Here is a 19,490-nt window from a genome sequence, read left to right as displayed (position 1 = left end):
TCAATTGTACATAAAACTGACAAGTAAAATCATGTAGAATGAGATGTACACAGCTATGTCTGAAATGTGGCAGACCATGCCAGTGTAGTCTCAGGAAAAATAACTCAGACCTGTGTGTTCATGTGTGACAAGCCGCATAAGATTGAGAGAGAGAGAGAAAAGAGAACGATTGCGCTCTCAACCCATGTACACACACAACATATTTAACCGATCAAATCACCCAAAACATCATAATACATACTGTATCTGTACTATATAGGCTTTATTAGTTTTGATGCATGCGTTAGCGAACATCAACACTCTAAAACTGTGTCCATTGGGCTAAAGACGTGGAGCGCAACACCTACCATCAGGTGCTTCTCACCGCACATCTTAGTCGCCCAAGCCGTGCTACTCATACGCTGAGTTGGCAGTGCCCTAGAGCGAACCCAGAACCTTGTCATCCAAAGGGGAGTGCCCTACCGACTGAGCTACCCAGACACACTGATCAATAACATACATGCGATGCGAGAGTGCGGTCTAGCCAACACCAACTCGGGACTCCTGAATCGCTGCCCTCCACACTCTCCTATCTAGCATCAGGGTCTTGAGCTCTCCAGTGTTGTTAGCTAAACTGTCGTTCCGGGTGCCTGACGCAGTGCCCTGCCAGCCTCATCCTTCTCTCTCCGACTTTGTATGTGTGTGACCCGTGGTATAGGTCCCAAAAAAAGGACCACATTTCTGATGTGGTCCGTCCATGTGACACTTGGTGCCATTCAATCGATTATGTAACATACAATCTTTTATTTATTTATCGTAGACAAGCACGACTCCTCTGATGGACCTCCAAAACTACTTTCACTTCTGCCCATATGGGATCACCACAATCACCAAGAGTTGCACCGTCTGTACTTACAAACTTAACCCCCCCCCCCCGCAGCTTCCTCGTGTCCTGACGGCTGTACCCCACGATAGGCCTGTCACAATTATTGCATAATCGCCTAAACGCAATTATTTGAGACAATCGTCATAATCGTTTCCATGTTGAGAAACATTTTCAAAAATAGTGGAAATAGCAGATCTACAAGCGACACGTGGTGAGCTTGTAGATCGGCTATTTCCACTATTTTGGAACGCATTTTGAGTATAAAATGTTTTTTCATAATTTTTCCATTTTTTAATTTTGATTATTGGTCTCAGTCATTGTCAGTCATTTCTTTGTGCACACAATTAAATCATTAATCGCAATTATTTGTGCGACAATTAATTAATCGTGACAGCCCTACCGCATGACTGACACAGCCCCGGGTAGGGCAACCCGGTCTGGTGGAGATCTGTGCTCCTCGGAGCACACTTTCCTAGATCTTGTTGTGGTGTGTGACGCTTCCCCCTTATTTTAGTGTTATAGAATTGTGTAAACTATTTTTCTTAATGGCTATCATTAGGCCCACATAAAAGTTAGAATAAAAAGAGTACACACACACACACACACACACACACACACACACACACACACACACACACACACACACACACACACACACACACACACACACACACACACACACACACACACACACCACCCCACGGTGACAGACCGATCATTGTCTCTACCTCCAGTATTGCAGTGCAGGGGGATTCTTTGGGGATTGAATAAACGCAGGTGAGTTGCCGTTTTGACAGCAAAGTGAAATATTCCTATATTGTATAAACATTACATCACCTTCCCTATAAGCTCTCACTGGCAAATGTCCACGAGTTATTAGATCCCTCCTGCCATAGAGGAAGAACCATATATGACTTTGTCTCTCCGAGGCCTTAAACATGTTTTTTTTCTTAATGCCATTTCATAAGACTTTAATGTGGTACACTTGCACTTCAAAAGTCTAGTAGACAGACAGACAGACAGACAGACAGACAGCAGTTCTACAGGAAGATTGGCGGGTAAGGCGCTTTTGCTCAATGACATTTCAAGTAGTGTTAAAGAGAAGAGATTTTCTCATTCACTTTCCCCGCCCAGGTTTCCTTATTGTTTTGGATGTCAAACTTCCAGGGCAATTTCCAGGACCATGAAACCGCAGGCTTATTTTGTAATTTGTTTTCCGGTTCAGGTTAAAAACTACAGCTGATTAAAAAACATTGCAGACTAGTAAGCAACATAGCTGCACCAAACAAATTAATAATGTAAGTGTTTTCATAGGTGTGTTCGAAGCCGAAGGCATGCCAATGTGCAAGCATGATAGACAGTATTGACACACCTACAATCTAACACACCCATTATTAATTTGATAAGCTGCAGCTGTGTTGCTTACATCATGTTTGCATCATGGCAGACTGCCATGTTTTTACCCTGCTGTAGTTTTTGTCGAAGTGGAAAACAAACTACAACCTAGGGTTTCATGCCCCTTAAACCACTTAAGCCCATGTACTTTGTTGACCGGGGTCAAATATGTATGATTGCTGCTATTTTCGCCGAATGTTCACCTATTGCAAAGGCCCATTTTTTACACTCAATTAACACAACTTCCTTCTAATAACCACTAGCGTAAAATTAAGTGAGTTTGTACCTGTTGATTGCAAGGTACGGCGAGTTTATTTGTGTAGCACATTTCAATAACGAGGCAATTCAAAATGATTTGAGTCAGTAACACAGAGAGCATTAAGTGCATAAAAATATATGCATATACGTGTATATATAAGGGACCGCACACTCCAATGACAATGGACAGGACTCACTTAATGCTTCATTTTTTTTCCTGCACACCGCGTTTCGCGGTGTTGGCTTACTAGATTTTCAGTCCGCTATGCAGCCTTCAAACCTAGTCCTATGTTGCGCTGATAAGAGCAATGGTCACCGAAGTATGGCCATTTGAAGTGTTATACACTGCTATAACACTGCTGAAGAGCAGTGATGCACTAGCACCCAGGTCCACTGTCATACCTTACGTTCGGGAGGTAGGGGCAATTCCAATTTTGAAGCCTTTATCATACTGGGAACTGTAGTTATGGCTGTTTAAACCCCAGTCAATATGAACACAGAAGGGGCTGGGTTAAGCGATTAGAGTCCGTCCCTATTGGCTGTGTAATAGCACCTACCAAGTTTAGGGCCTTTAGCATGCTGGGAACTGGAGTTATGGCTGTTTAAAGCCCAGCCAATAGGAATCGGCCAAAGTATATATAGGGCTGAAGTGATTAATGTATGTTTTCTAAATCAAAACCTACCCTATTGAAAACTATACTAACTATAGTTTTCAATTAATTGTAGTGGAGTAAAAGTACTATATTTTCCTCTGAGATGTAGTGGAGTGGAGTAGAAGTAAAAGCATTGCAAATTGGAAATGCTCCAGCAAAGTAAAAGTGCCCCAAATGTGTACTTAAGTGCAATACTTGAGCGAATATCATTAGTTTACATTCCACTACTGGTAGTGTTGTGACCCCGCCTTCCTTGCCCTTGGGGTCACTACTACTGGCCGGGGATCAGATCCCCGCCAGAACCTCCCACCTTCACCTGAGAAATCTGTTGTTTTTGTTGAGCGACACATTGTATGCAATGAATCATGAACTAGCCTTCAGCTTTCATGCTCACATACATCAGTAAAGGAAAAGCCCTTTTTAAAGAGGTGCCATGTCTGCCTGTTGGTCGGGGCAGTTGATGGACATACAGAAACATCATGTACAGGATGAGTTCAGCTGTACAAATTCTTTTTTATGACCTCCTGGCACTCCCCAGAACATTCCACTTATTTTTGTGTCTCCTCCACTCTCCCATAAAATCTGATAAAATAACCAGACTTGAACGCTTTGGAAATGGCTCGATGATGATGGAAGTTCGTCTGTACGGCAGCTGAAAGTCACATTTTGTCTCTAGAGTTGTTTTTTAGTTTTTTTTTGCGGAGCACACTTGAACAAGTGAACCAGGCTCTCATCTGTTTCCAGAACTTTGGTGGGAAAATGACGAGGCGCCGCAGAAGTTCATTTTAAAAGCTTAACCCATTCAATCCGGGAACGCATCTGTGCCATTTTTAGATTTCTTTGGCTATTCAAAAATAGCAGATATACAAGCTCATAGCGCGGGGGGGGGAATGTGAAAATGTGTGCAAATCTTTGAATATATATATATTTAAATTTTTAACTCAAATCTTTGCTTCTGGGGGTCCCTGGAACAAAATGATTTGAGATGGGACGTATCATTTTGGGTGGTCCTTGAGATATTATAGCAACATAAGTTTTTACAAAAAAAAAAAAAGTTAGGATTTTGAAGACATTTGTAAAGTCCCCGGAAGCAAAGATTTGAGTTAAAAAATGTTTGCTTTAAAAAATATTTATATATATTCAAAGATTTGCACCAAATTGTTATGATTTTTCAAAAAATAGCAGATCTACAACGAGCTTGTAGATCTGCAATTTTTGAATAGCCAAAGTATAAAATAATGGTTTAAGTGGTTACACAGATGCGTTCCTGGTTTTAATGGGTTAAGGCCCTGCAGTCGCTTGTGTCTATTTTAACGAGAGGACACTAGCCTGTCCACCCCACAACGGCTCCACAAACACAACGTGACAGCATTAATATCATATTTTCCCCTCTCTGTGAGAAGGGGTCGACACAGAGACGCGTCTGAAATGCCTCTGTGACGCCTGTTAAGTGATATTTTTACCACTGTTATGGTTATGCTTAATATTTGTGCCAAGGAATCTGTGAGAAAGGATTACAACAAGCATTCTTATCATAGCTTCAGGAGACAAGCATGTGGGGGGTACATTATATATATATATATATGTTTATTATGTATAATTTATTATATGGGGTTATACTAAAATACAGCAAAATTACGATCTACAAGCTCACAGCGCGTCGCGATGCGACGGGTTATGAGCTTGTAGATCTGCAATTTTCGAAAGATGTTTATACATTTTAGACTTGTACATTAGAGAACTTGTGAAACGGGACATTCTGCATAACGAGTACTTTTACTTTTGGTACTTTAAGTATATTTTGAATCCAATAATTCTTTACTTGTACTCAAGTACATTTTGATTGCCAGACTTTTACTTGTAACAGAGTATTTCTACATTGTGGTATTGATACTTTTACTAAAAAAGTACTTCTCCCACCACTGCAGTATTAAATATGTTGAAGAACAAAAGGGTACCTAGTAGTGATAGTCTGGGTTCCAAATGTACCGTAGTAGCTGTTGTTGACTCTTCGGGGTGCTACTGTAATCTGAGCTTGAATAATCTGGGCTGAATGCTGTACCTCCACGGCAGCATAAAGAAAGAAACACATTCAACAGGGTCTTGAAAGCCTCAAGAATCTCCCTGACTGACAGTGAACATTGTGCAAACAAAAAAAGGCCTCAAATGGGCAATCAGTCACAATCTGCGCAGCGTGTACATGACAAATCTACACCTACAAATTGCCTTTGAGTCACTGGTTGAGGGTGAAATCCCAGCTTCAGGGAAGAGTCTCTCTCTCCCCCTCTCTTTCACTCTGTCTTTCTCTCTTCCCTTTATTTCTCTCTCTCACTCTCTCTCTCTCTCTCTCTCTCTCTTTCTCCGTGCCATGAATCATTAAAATGTGACAGATATGGTTTGACATTGCTTTTTGGGGTCTGATTAATGAGGGGAGGTACAGCTGCAGTGGAAAGTCCCACAGACAGGTTTGGAGGGCTGTGCTCTGCTCTGCACTTGGAGGAGCTTGTGCAAAAAAAAAAACCTCTTCATGTGTGTCCTGGCGCTTTATAGCGAAAAAAGACGTCAGGAAGACGTTTGTCTCTGGGTAAAGTCAGTGCTGTTTTCCCACATGTGAACCGCAAGCGTTGCTTAAATCTTGCCATTGAAATGAATGCATATTGCTTGTCCCATCAAGACCCGAGGCCGATTCTACAAAATACTGCCTTCTAAATCAGTAGTTCTCACACTTTCATTATTTTTTCCAAAAATGTTTAAAAATAACAGATGTACAAGCTTGCAGTGCGGCACGAAGTGATAATAATAACATTATATAACAACAAGAAAATAATACAATAATATAAGCAATACAAACAAAATAGTACAGGTTTAAGAAAAGACAAGTAGGCTAAGTGGAAAACATTTCTAGCTGCAGTGGCGAGTGTACAGAATATGATGTGGGAATGATTTAACAACCGGATGTGCAGAATATGCAGTAAAAGATAATATGCCGTAAAGAGTAGTTTTCAATTGCATTACCTTACTCTTGGTAATGTGGGTAGTAATAGTAGTAGTGGAGTGCATAGGTTTATACCAACCCGACCCCCAAACACGACCATACATACAGAAATGGGCTGAAGGCCTTGAAAAACCTCACAGAGAAAAGCCCATTCCTCTGCATGAGGCCCATCTACAAATGCCTCCTAAATCAAGTAGTTCTCACACTTTCAAGATTTTTAGATGTACAAGCTTGCAGTGACGCACTGTGAGCTTGGATATCTGCTATTTTTGAATAGCCAACGCAAACATCTAAAATGACACCGATGCTTTCCCGGTTTTAATGACTCAATAAACTTGACCCGAGTTGGCTCTGTACTTTTTTCCAGTCTACACCAAATCTCTTAGCCAGAAATACCTGATCTGTGAGCTTGTAGATCGACTATTTTTAGCTAATTTTCCCCCCAGAATATGGATGCTGGGGCACAAGTGGTTAAGCGTACGGTCTCGCCGAACTTTGATTCTGCCAATGCTTTTCAATGGGAACTGAGCGGTTTGTTGCCATTCGCGAATTTCAAAAAAAAAAAAAAGAAAAAAGCTCCGTTCCCATTGAAAAGCAGAGGCAGAATCCGCTGCAAAGGCAGAATCAAAGTTCGGTGTGACCCTGAAACAACAAATAAAAGCTGTGTGGATGGTAAGGCAGTTAAGATGTCTTGTCTCTTGAAACACACATACAGTACAACTGCTGACCAAGGATGGAATCCACCCAAAGACTTCTAACTACGTGTTCTTATGCATTCTTTGTTTGTTTGTCTGTTTTGTTGTATTTTCTGACCTAAGATAGTTATTCAAAGGTTAAAATGGTAGGCACTAGGCACAATAAGCTACGTTTTGGTCTATGTTTTCAATAATAACAAATGAAGGCTTTGTATTAATTTGCTTTTAATTACCAAAATAAAACTACTACTCTTACATTGTTTCCCTCTCGGTTAAGGTCCTATGGTCTGTCAATGTGGCATGTACACAATGTCATTTGAAAGGGAGTCGATTGCATTTCTGCGGGGTGTTAATTTTTATTTTTTTTAACAAAAGTAATCACAAAAAACATGAATGGAATGAATGAATGAAACAATGAATGAAAAGAAACTGGTGGGTGGGGACTGTGAGATTAGGACCGTGAGATTAACACAGTTATTCTGACAGGGTCACAGACGAAGAACGTCAAATGACATCCAAGGTTTGGATCCCATTGTGAAGCCAGTGTAGAATATGTTTATCTATTGAAACTAAATACCAGGTCACCGCACTGACAACTCACCCGGGCTCTAAAAGGTATTTACTAATATCTAGGATATCCAATCATGAATGATGCCTGCATAGCCACAGTGAGACATAATAGGTTTCTGTAACGGCGTGTGTGTATTGTGGTGGTGGGGGGACGGGGGGTCCATGTCTCATTGACTCCTTCTTGTGAAACCATGGTGTGTAGGATGATGGCATCTTTGATTTCATGATCCTAAAATGAACAACAGAATAAGAGTGTAGCATTATGCGAAAAAAACACAGGGAGACATTCTTGAAAGGGCTGTTGTGGTTTTTCGTGAACAGTTGCCTTATGTTTTATGCCTTACGCCGCACCGGGTGAACTATAGAACAATAGTTTGAAACTGAACACGACCTTGGTGCCACGCACAGCAATGTCGTGGTTATCGAGAAATAATAGCACACAACTACATTACTGTATGTTATTCTTTTGACTGAAACTGTACCTGATTGTTTTGGTGCCTTGTAACATGTAGCATCTTTTATTTTTTTAAGCAAAATGTATTCAAAGAGTACACATGACATTGTATTCAATTTTACAAAAATGAAAACAACTCTTCGGTTTTACATTAACATTTAGCATCTTTAAAAAAAAATCTGTCTGTCTGTCTATCTATCTACAGTATCTATCTATCTATCTATCGGTCTATCTATCTATCTATATATCTATTTATCTATCTATTTATCTATCTATCTATCTTACTATCTATCTTACTATCTATCTATCTTGTGTGTGTGTGTGTATGTTTTGCAGTTACACAGCTTTTGTTCAACAACAGCTGTGGAAGGCTCTGAAAATGTAATGTCCCATTTACAATGTGCCATTTATGCATTTGCAGCGACATTGTTCAGGAATTTCCCTTGAAGAGGCGTAGTATTATCATACAGAATATTATTAAGCCACAGGATTGCATAGCCGAGTTTGACTTTGGAATAGGTAGAGACAATTTGTCAGATGATTCAGCTGTTAGAACAATAAACATTGACATTCCTTTCTTTATCTTGCTATCTAGAGTTTCGCGCTGCCTGCCAGGATGATCAAGCCTTTTTTTTCTCTTCTCTCCCCCCATGGCTGATGTGCGTCTACAGCCATGGCTCTATGAAGGCATACAAATGCAGTCGTTGTGGCTCGTTTTCATTGTAGCCTTCTAATCATGGACTAATTTAGCCCTTGGACACCTAGTGAACGTGATTAATTACCTGGTAGAACAGTGTTTAGTCCCCTGGAGCAGAGTTCAGAACCACTTCTCTTGCACACGGTAGTACTTTTATGTTGTCTTTGTTGAGAAACCGCAAAGTTTCTCTACCTCCTTCCATCAGTACAGTCAGTGCAAAGAACCACCCTGTATCTCCCTCCAATACTTTAATATCGTCTCTGTCGGGTGGAAAACTCATATATATACAATAAACCTATTTCCTTCTGCAATTCAGCTATTCAAGAAAGAATTGTGTGCAAAATACTTCATGTAGTACAGAGGCAGTAGTATATTGCATAAGCCAGGCAAGGGTTCCCAAACTTTTCAGGCCGCGACACCCCAAAATAATAATTTTAGAACTGGGGACCCCCCACCCTGACAAGCACTTGGAATTGTCTGAGTTGAGGCGTTACATTTAGTTTGACTCAGTTCCACAGATACATATTGTGAAAATAGCCGAACTACAAGCTCACAACGCCTCGCACTTTGTGTAATTGTAACTTTGTAAATTGTAACTTTAGTAATGAGCATGTACCCTGTAATGTTGGTTTCTTTACTGTTGAGTGAGAAAACAATGTTGCACATTAAGCTAATCATCAAGGGACCCCCCCAAAGAATAATTTGGTGACCCCCCTGGGGGTCCCAATCCCCAGTTTGGGAACCACTGCCATAAGGGAGGACTTCAACTTGCAGCAGGGCCCACAGTTATCCATCTAGTTCCTGGGCAGATGCAGATTGCGCTCAGACACTTGAGATTAAACCCTAACCCCAGTAAGGGTTTAATCTCAAGCCTGGCTGTGATAACAATACTCCACATGATGAGACATATCTTTCACATGCAGGTGGGAAACGGGATTTGGCGTACTTTATATTTATGGTTCTTTCAGAGAGGGGAGGGTACAGAGGGATTGCTGGAGATGTGCGTGCGTGCCTGCGTGAGTGCATGTGTTGGGGAGGGGAGGGGGGGGGGGGGTCTCAGATTTGTACAGGTGTAAGAAGGGGTTTCCAGGGTAAGAAGGTTGGGAACCCCTGCTGTAACATATACTGTACCTAGATTGGATTTGCCTTCAAGTTTTGTGTGAGAGAGAGATATCTGTTCCTTATTAAGACCCATTCGATTCAAGTTTTTATTTTGGCCTATGCTAAATTTGTGTGACTACGCACGCACGCGCACACACACACACACACACACACACGCACATGCACACACTACACTGTATGTTCCTCTGGATAGGAGCATCAGCTCTCAACAAGCAGTAATAAAGAGGATCTTATCAGCTCAGTGATACAATGTTTTCACCGAATGTTCACCCCAGAATAGAGATGTAAGGTTCATGTGATTAAAGGGAAATGATTAAACATAAGATACAAATGATATGTCACACTACCTGGTGTTAGTGTTTCAGTAAATTAAACCATGATGACTGTTTAGCAATTATGGTTTTATTGAAAGTGATGTTACTTGGAACAAGTACAACCTGATTCGCACACCTAGATTTCTATTGAATCTCTCAATTTATTTAGGCATGCTTATGGTGTCCCTCCCAACCTACCCCGGACCTTAGGAGCCATGTACACCGGTACCAGAGCCAAGGTGGTGACCCCAGACGGCAACAGTGTTATGTGGCTCTTGGTCACTTCAATTATCCTATGGGTGAGCTTGTAAATCTGCTGTTTTCGGCGCTCGACACCGCCATACGACAGAACATAAATTAGGCATTACTCTAAGCCTGCATCCCACTATCTCTCTCAGTAGAAGAATTATCTGCACATACAAATACTTCTAGGCCCAGTAAGGCAGATCTCTATTGAGAAATAACACAGACGTAGTGTACTATTTTTTTTTTAGGTATTTCCTATTTTCAATACTTTTACTTCAATACTTTACAGCCCTATTTAAACTTTGGCTGTTTGAAAATAGCCGATCTACAAGCTCACAATGCATCACGATGTAACACATTGTGAGCTTGTAGATCAGCTATTTTCCAAAGATTTTTATACATTTTATTCATTTGAAAAATGAATAACATTTTGATACCAATACTTTTGTACTTTTACTCAAGTTAATTTTGAATTCTGGACTTTTACTTGGTAACAGAGTATTTCTACACTGCAGCATTGATACTTTTATTTAAGTAAAAAATGTAGTACTTTTACCACCACTGAGTGTACTCTGTTCCCCCAAAGCTGTCCACTGTTTCGTCAGTGTTGGCATTGTGCTTATTTGGAGGTCTGTGTTGTGGTGATGGGCTACGTTGATATGTTTCACCACGAGGTAACCCAAGCCACTGACATCTCTGTTTCACCTTTACCGACTCCCCTGTGAGCGACGGGACAAAACAAAGGCACCAGGAGTCTTTGTGGGGTACATCGAGGACTGCTTCAGTTTACTGTAAACATATGGCCAGGGGCCCCCGCCGGGGTCAGAGGTGTGTGTGTGTGTGTGTGTGTGTGTGTGTGTGTGTGTGTGTGTGTGTGTGTCTGTCTGTCTGCCTGCTTTTGTAAATGTGCTTTTAGGGCATTAAGTTGCAATTTGTTCTGGTGACAGGCAGGATGGAGATCTGTACTTTTCTCACAAAACATTGGACAGGAGAAGATGAATTTATTGCGAACGCAGCGGAAGGAGGCGCGCCGAAGGCGCGCCTCCGCGCAAGTGGAGCTTACTATGAAACCGTGCTCGGCTTGTGAGTGTGTGTGTGTGCGTCCGTGTGTGTCTGTGTGCACTGCCTGCCTGCAGCTCCTCTGAGATAAGTAAATGTCCAATTTAGACGTACCATACATCAAATGAAAGGTCTTTGAAAACTGAACACACCTGTCAAGGTTGCGTTTAAGCCCGCCCCTTCCCCCGGAAGCCACGCCCCGGAGAAGGCTCCTAAAAACTCCCCATTGAAACCCCATGTTAAATGAAAAGTGCCCGAATCGCTCCGAAACTTTTTCTACCCCCCCTAAGTGGGGGTCTACGAACAAATACTTCGGGCTCGGATTTTGGCTCCGCCCCCCGGAAGTGGGTGAAACAGGCACTTCAAACACTTTGTTGAATTGTTCAAAAACATTCAAAGTTTTTTTTTAGTGAATTTGTATTTTTCTAAGATGCTCCTTTTAACGCAGATTTTTTTGTATTTTATTTTAATTTTTTTATTGGTTACTTTTTTTAAATCTTTTTTTTTCATATTTTTTTTTTTTTTTTTGCGTTCGCTTCCCGCGTTCGCGCGTCTTACTTGTATAGGTATAGGTTTAACTCATCCACTCCACACATTCCTTATATATTATGTACCAAATAGAATGAAAACTGTGCTTTGTTGATGTCTGCATTCCCCGTTTGGTATAGTTCTCAAATTATAGGCATGTAGTGAATTTCTGCGACTCATATAAGAAATGTATGATCTTTATTTTGTATTATTCTCTGGGTTTCCTGTTGCTTATTGTGCTTGCATTGTGCTAATTGAATTGATATAATATTATCAACACACTGTTCAGAAACACTAACTACAACCTAAAGTGCAAGTCACACAAGAGCAAGCATTATCTCATGTAGTGTTCCTTTAGTAAGGTGTAAAACGGCTAGGAGTTCCTTTTTTTAATACAGGTATTTCAGTATGGAACAAGCTGCCCATAACCACCAAACTAAATCAATCAAAGGACAGGCTTTGTGGGCAGAGCTACTGAGGAACCTGTAATACAACAATACATGTGGGTAACATGTAGACTGTTTTATATTAGGTCTTTTATTTTATAGTTCTTAAAAATGTTTTAGGCGATATTAGAGGTTTTTCTTAAAATATATTTCTTATATGTTATTTATTTCTGTTTACATTTGTTGTCTTACGCAGAAGACCACTTTGGAAATAAGTGTTTTAAGTAATGCTTTCAGGTGCTATCCTCTGGATTTCTTGTCATCTGTATTTTTTTCCCCTGAATCCAAATAAGTCAACGTCAAAGTCTGAGGAACAAATCTAGCTGAAAACGTTGCACAAAGCACAAATAAGCCCTATTCAAAGATGTTCTAAAATAGAAGATGTACAAGTCTAAAACAGGAATTTTAAAAATCCCGGGCTCTTAGCGTGTTTTTTATATGCATTCTGGATTTGGAGTCTAGCACTCCACTGAGAAAACCCATTGTTGATGCACAACCTCTTTATCTTATTTAGAATATCTACTATTTTAGAAGATTTATGAAGATTTTTTAAATGTTTTAAAAGTGGTGAAGTGCCTATAAGATCTTCTGTGTATAAAATAAAGACAGGCCATTTTAGAGAGATTATAGCAGGTTAATTGTTGGCTAACTGATTTGATAACAGGTGTTCACCTGAGAAAAGATTGATCTGGTGTGTCGTTTTGTCACCTTGACCCTGAGATGTTCTACAAACACTGGTGGTAGTGTGTGAAAAATACATACTCTCTGTGTGTGTGTGTGTGTGTGTGTGTGTGTGTGTGTGTGTGTGTGTGTGTGTGTGTGTGTGTGTGTGTGTGTGTGTGTGTGTGTGTGTGTGTGTGTGTGTGTGTGTGTGTGTGTGTGTGTGTGTGTGTACACTGCGTGCGTGCCTTGACACAGGGTCAACCAGTAAACTAAGTGTTGAGGGAATGATTTCTCTGAAACTTTGATTTGCACATGAGTAAGTTGGCAAGTATGCTTTCAAAGTCCAGTAGTCTGCAGTCTCAGGAGACCACCACAAAGGCAGCTAATCCCCCTCCATCACAGCCAGCGCAAACACATTAGCAGCGCAACATCAACACCACGCTCAAGAGACCCATTGACAAATCCTCCCAGCTTTGTCAATGAAACCCAAGGAGTGAGGCTTGCTCCCATATCCTCTAAGGTGTCTGGGAAACTGCCTGACAGGATCTCACATGTTGAATTTCAGGGAATGCTGTTTAGGCTAGAAAAAAAAGTCATTGATAAGTAGTTAACTAATGGCGCTGTGTGGCATGTATGATTGACATAGCACCGAATGACTGTTGTCCTTTTTGTAGCACCTTGAAGTGTATCTGCTCTGTATCGTGGCAGAAATCTGGTGTGTGCACATAATCAGGTCCATGTGTTTTTCTGAGATTTTGAAACTATTGGGTCAGAAAAGTACATCTATCAGGTTTGACCAGTCTACCATTTCAGTGCATTCAAACCACGAGCACCTCCACAACATAATCAGGAGTGGGCTATTCATTATCTTACTAATAATACAGTATACGGTATATCAATAATATTAACCTCAATCAATCATCATTGCCTACTCGCTTCCTGCATTGTTGTGCAACCTCAGCAGCCAATTGCGTTCCGCGGCCACTATTATGTCCTGCCTAGCGCTGCAACGCCATTGGCCCCGCAAACGGCTAGCCGAAAGATGGACTGTGGAAGAGCGCCATAGTGCGTGTGCGGATGCTACTGTGGTAGCATGAATGCAGGGATAGTGTCGACTACTCGAAGCCCATCGTCCCATGCACAATGGGGTAATGGGCAGTTGGCCCTTGGGCCCCAGTGAGGAATGGAGCACGGGGCTCCGGCGAGAACTCGCCCTGGACTCCCAGCTGTTCTATGCACCATGCTGAACAGTAGGGGGTCACTCACTGTTTGTTTAAAACTAACAGGAGTCCCATTAAAGCCCTGACTCCCCTCATTTAGGACTGCCATGAGGACACAAAGGACAGGCCCTGGGAAGCGGCATGTTGCAAGGGACACCAATTATCAGGGCGAGGACACAGGCCAGCTTGTTCGTGCTCAGGGACATGTCAACCCGCTGGAGGACCCTCTCCGTCAAACCCATTGACCAGAGCGCACAGAGAGGCATCTTAATTGGTGTTGGGCAAACAGATTTTGTCACAAAGTTGCAAAGGAAGCTAAGTAGCTGAATGTTCACATTGTCCAACCCCTGACCTGAGGCTTCAGGGGCTGTGCTCTCAGACATCATTATGCTCCATTACTTTGAGTAATCGTCTCAGACTCGTCCCTTAGCGCAGCGGGGGAATCCAGGACAGCAATTAAAAAGCAATATTCTGGCAATAGCCGCGGCGTAAATAAAAAGTGAGCCCTTTTCTCTGTGTCCAGTGATATGATAGTGGCGAGGGGTAAGATTTGGCAGAGGAAATGGCATGGGGTAGGGGTCTCCACAAGTTTGGGGTTCGTTTCCCTGTTTTCTGCCCAGGAAGGGAGGTGGTGGTGACAGTGGTAGTGGTGGGGGGGTCGTTCCGCTTCCTCTTTTCCCTCCCCATCCCTGTTTGCGTCTCTCCGCCGAACCTGTCCCTCTCTCATGCCTGTTTATCCCCACACTGGCCCCCTCTCCCTGCCTCACTCGTCTCTTTCATTCTTTTTTAAAAGGGGGAATCTGTTCTGTTTGTTAGGGGGGGGGGAATCACTTGACATCATTAGTTTTGGAGGGCGGCCACCATGGCAGGGGTGCTTGTCTTGTCCCATGAAAACACATGTCAGAGCAGCAGGTCCAGGACCCAGTGTTTCACCCTCAGGTGAAAGGTCCACTTTTTTTGTTTTGTTTTCCCTCCATGGATGATGCCTGACTGTACTTCTTCTCTCTTGGTCCCTCTCTCACACTTTCCTCCCCTCCCTGCACTCTTTCTCTCTGGGCAAGTAATGGCACAAGTCCTGGGGCAGGTCTGGGTCAAAGTGTATTTGTAAATAATGCTTGTTGTCATTTATATTAACCTGCTTGGACTAGAGGGGTGGGGTTTGCCACGTATAATTGCACAATGGCCTCTTGTCCAGGGTTGTAGCCGTAATGAGGCATGCATGGCGCTTATCATTTGCCCTGCACTCAAGCTGCGGCTTCTGATTGGCTTACTTTGCTCATGCCCAGTTTACACCTCAGCATTCCATCGTCTTGTTGTAGTAAAGAAATCTCAGGTTTGATTTTTAGGACAGTGGTTCCCGACTCCAGTCCTGGGAAGCCAGCAGCATTGTGGTTCCCCACAACCGTAGATACGTTAGATGAGAGACACTGTGTTAGGATCTGGGTAATGAATATCACCTGCTATAGCATGGCCACAGAGAATACTCAATTAGGATTGGCCGGAGGGTGTGCGTTATTTTCAGATACCTACACAGTTGCTGTCTCTTCACTGTTAATGTTAATAGTAAACATTGTATCAATGCTGAACGTTTTTTTTCAAACATATACAAGCTATCCATCAAAATAACAGGAAGATCAATCTAACTGGACCCTTTAGTGGTTGCAAATGTGTTGATATTGGGTAAGCGACATGACCATTGTCAGCTGACTGACTGAGGGTTAGTTTGTGCAAATCAGTCTAAAAGCGCCAAATTTGGCCCAGATGTAGCCCAGGGCATGCTCTAATGATTTAGCGAGGGCGCCCGGGGTCTAAATCCAATATGACCACCACCTGAAAACTGTTTTGGCAATAACTTCTGAACCAGATTAGCTACAAATGCAAACTTGGTGTCTATTTCACTGGTGTTTTTTTTTTTTTTTTTATATTAGAAACATTTTTGGAATGCTTATCTTTAAGATTGGGTGTGTCTGGACTCCTAATTTGCATATTCCCAAGATGGTAAAAGTAATACACCTTAACATTTGAGAGGTTTAGCAAAATTGGTGTTTGTGAGCATTAGATACACATTTTAATGATATATTTTTATGATTAAATCTATCTGGAGTATTCAACATACATTTTCACCCAGATTGAGTGTAGAGTTGAAGGAATTAATTTTAAGATAAAAAAACAGTGTATCTAATATATACTTTTATTAAAACAATGGAACATTTTAAACATCCTATTGATACAGCTAACAGCCAGTACAGTAGGCTATATGAAACAATATAATCTATTGATACAGCTAACAGCCAGTACAGTAGGCTATATTAAACAATACAAATACAATTTGAAATGCTCTCATATAGATCAACAGTGATTAGAATTATATATATGTATATGTATATATATATATATATATATATATGTATATATATATATATATATATATATATATATATATATATATATATATATATATATATATATATATATATATATATATATATATATAATAAGGTAATACTACCTATACAATATAGTAGGTAAGACAACATGATCCTGAGCCTCTGTTAAAATAATTATTTTCATAATGCATTTTTCTCCATCTGCCACACCGTGAAGCCATCTGCAGAACAACTCTATCTCTCCTTTCTCTTCCTCGCTCACACTTGCACTCACATAGACACATACACACACAGACACTCACATAGACACATACGCACACAGACAAACACACAAAACCCTAAAAGCTTTAGTGCTCCTATGGAAATAAAAAAAAAGTTAAGCTACCGTTTTGAAAAGTTGATGACAGCTCAGAGAGGTTATGATCACAGCCACAGATCAACGATGAATGTAAGTCAATAAAGTGTGAATCAAAGGCCTGTTGGTAGAAGAATAGAATGAGGCAGAAGATGAGGAGATAGGAGATAAAGACCAAATTAACTTAGATAATCTTGCCCTCTGATGAAGTACTAACTTGGAGCTGCACTTATGCATCACTTATCTGTAGATTAAAGAGACAAAATGAAAACATACTCGCCATGTGTCACTAACCATGGCCAAATAAAACTTAGAAATAAATATTAGTGTTTGTTTATTATGTTTGACCACTCTGGCAGCACTATTTTGGGTATGCCATAGGCAAACATTTCCTAAACCTTTTCAGAAGTTTATTTTATTTTCTGTTTAAGTGGTTAAACAGATTTAGACTATCCCATGTGTGAGGTGCAACTGAGAAGAAATCAAGTTTCCACAGGGGAAAAAAAGTATATCAAATACTTCCTGTAATTAATTTCCTGCACTTCACTTCATTTGTCAAACACTATATATTTGGCCCCAACAAAGCCTTAAAACTATTTCCAAATAGCTTTTGGCCCTGTTCAGACCTTAAAATAATCAAAATGGACAAAAGCAGATGTGATGTATCCATCGACTGATCGTGTTTATTTTTTTTTGTGACGTGCAATATGGCATCCATTCTTCGGAGTCCTTTTATTGTCCCGAGCAATGCGGTGATTTCATAGCTGAAAAAACGCATCACAACTTAAAAATGTGGCCTTGATAGCATCAAGGGCTTTTGCCCCATTGGTGGGAAAGTGCTGATTAATTGTGTCGTAGCCCTGTGAGAAAGTACGCCCAGCGCAAAAGCCCTAATTATGGACCCTGACTGCCCAGAGAAAAAGGGGGCAGAACTCTTCAACAAAGGCTCATCTCATATCTCAAGACAATGAGGAGCGGAGAGAATAGGAGACAGAAGTTAATGAGCTGCGTCACCTGGCATCTGCTGATGCTGGGTACGTGTGTGTTGGTGCGCAGTAAAATCCACCAGTCCATTTTGTACACTCTCAGGGTTAAATTAACTCTGGGCCCTGGGATTTTACCGTGTGTGTGTGTGTGTGTGTGTGTGTGTGTGTGCGTGTGTGCGTGTGCGTGTGCGTGTGTGCTTGCGTGCGTTTGTGTGAGTGCATGTCTGCTATTTTATGTATGTGTGTGCATGTGTTCATGTGTGTGCGGATTGTTCTATATCGTGGCTGTCCATATTCAAACTGTTGGTGTTTTTCCATAAATGAATGCCCTACTTGATCATACTGTACTACAGCATCACACGAAAGCATCAAAAGTAGCTGATCTGCAAGCTCGAAATGCGGCGGAAAGGGACGCGTTTTGAGCTTGTAGGCCTATATCTGCTACTTTTGTAATTTTGTTTAAGTTGAATCCTGAAAAGTAACAGTTTGCGACTGGTTTCCACCCGACAGAGACGATATGTTGATGTGTGTCAGCGTGTGTGTATTTTTGTGCGTGTGTGTGCGTGCGTTCGCATGTGCGTGCAAGTGTGTGCATATGTACTGTACGTGTACATACTGTATGAGGGCTCATGCCAATTGAAGTGGCTAATAGAGGTGTTTTGGCTCCTGTGAGGGGGTTTTGAGTCATTCCAAACACAAAGGAGATGTTTGTGAGGAAGAGAAGCGCAGGTCAAATAGAGAAAAAAAATTATAATTCAGATTGTCTAAATGTAAGTCAGTATAAATTCATTACAACGGCTAATGTTGTGGTGAAATAGTTTATTTCATGTTATGATGTTCATGTCATCTAAGTTTAACAAGATATTTGTATGGAGATATGAAACATTTTTCTTTTTTGAGAGAGCCGGTACAAAACAGTTACAAACAGCACCTTCTTTTTTTTCACAAAACATGTTGACTACATCGGAATGAAGAGACGTCTGGCCTATAAAAAATAAACAGTATATACAGTAAGCACATTTGTAATCCTGTAAAAACACACTGCTCTGCCCTGTGTTCAAAAATACACCGGGAATCACACAGTGTTTCCCCCTGTGGATTTCACAGTCATAAAGAGCGACCAGTCAACTGCGGTCTAGCGTTTAGAATGAGTTACACGGGCGGTGGCTCAGTGTTTTGACGGTAAATGACATGACATGAAACTATAGTTAATGGCACGAGCTACATTATAGCTTTAAACCGTATTTTGTTTGGCATTGCCGTTTTGTTTTTCACTGACCCGAGGGATGATTTGAGCAATATTCAGAGAGACAAAAGACTGTTTTATGTCTCGGATAGGAGGAATTTCTGTTGACAGGGCTAATTGTTAAGTATGTGGTTGCTGATCTCGAGGCCAAAGGAGCACTTTTGGTCGCTCCACTGAAATGCATTTAACTTCTTCACAACCACAAGGGTCTTTTCTCTGTATTGACACATTGTATGGACGTACTGTATGCAGCACCCACAGGGTTTATTCAACGAGCTGAGATTTCTAATAATAGAATAAACTACTTTGGCTGGGACAGCTGCATTTAAAGATTCC

Source organism: Gymnoscopelus braueri, assembly GCF_963280865.1.
Source record: "Gymnoscopelus braueri genome assembly, chromosome: 20".
Taxonomy (NCBI): domain Eukaryota; kingdom Metazoa; phylum Chordata; class Actinopteri; order Myctophiformes; family Myctophidae; genus Gymnoscopelus; species Gymnoscopelus braueri.
This window is presented reverse-complemented; position numbering follows the sequence as displayed.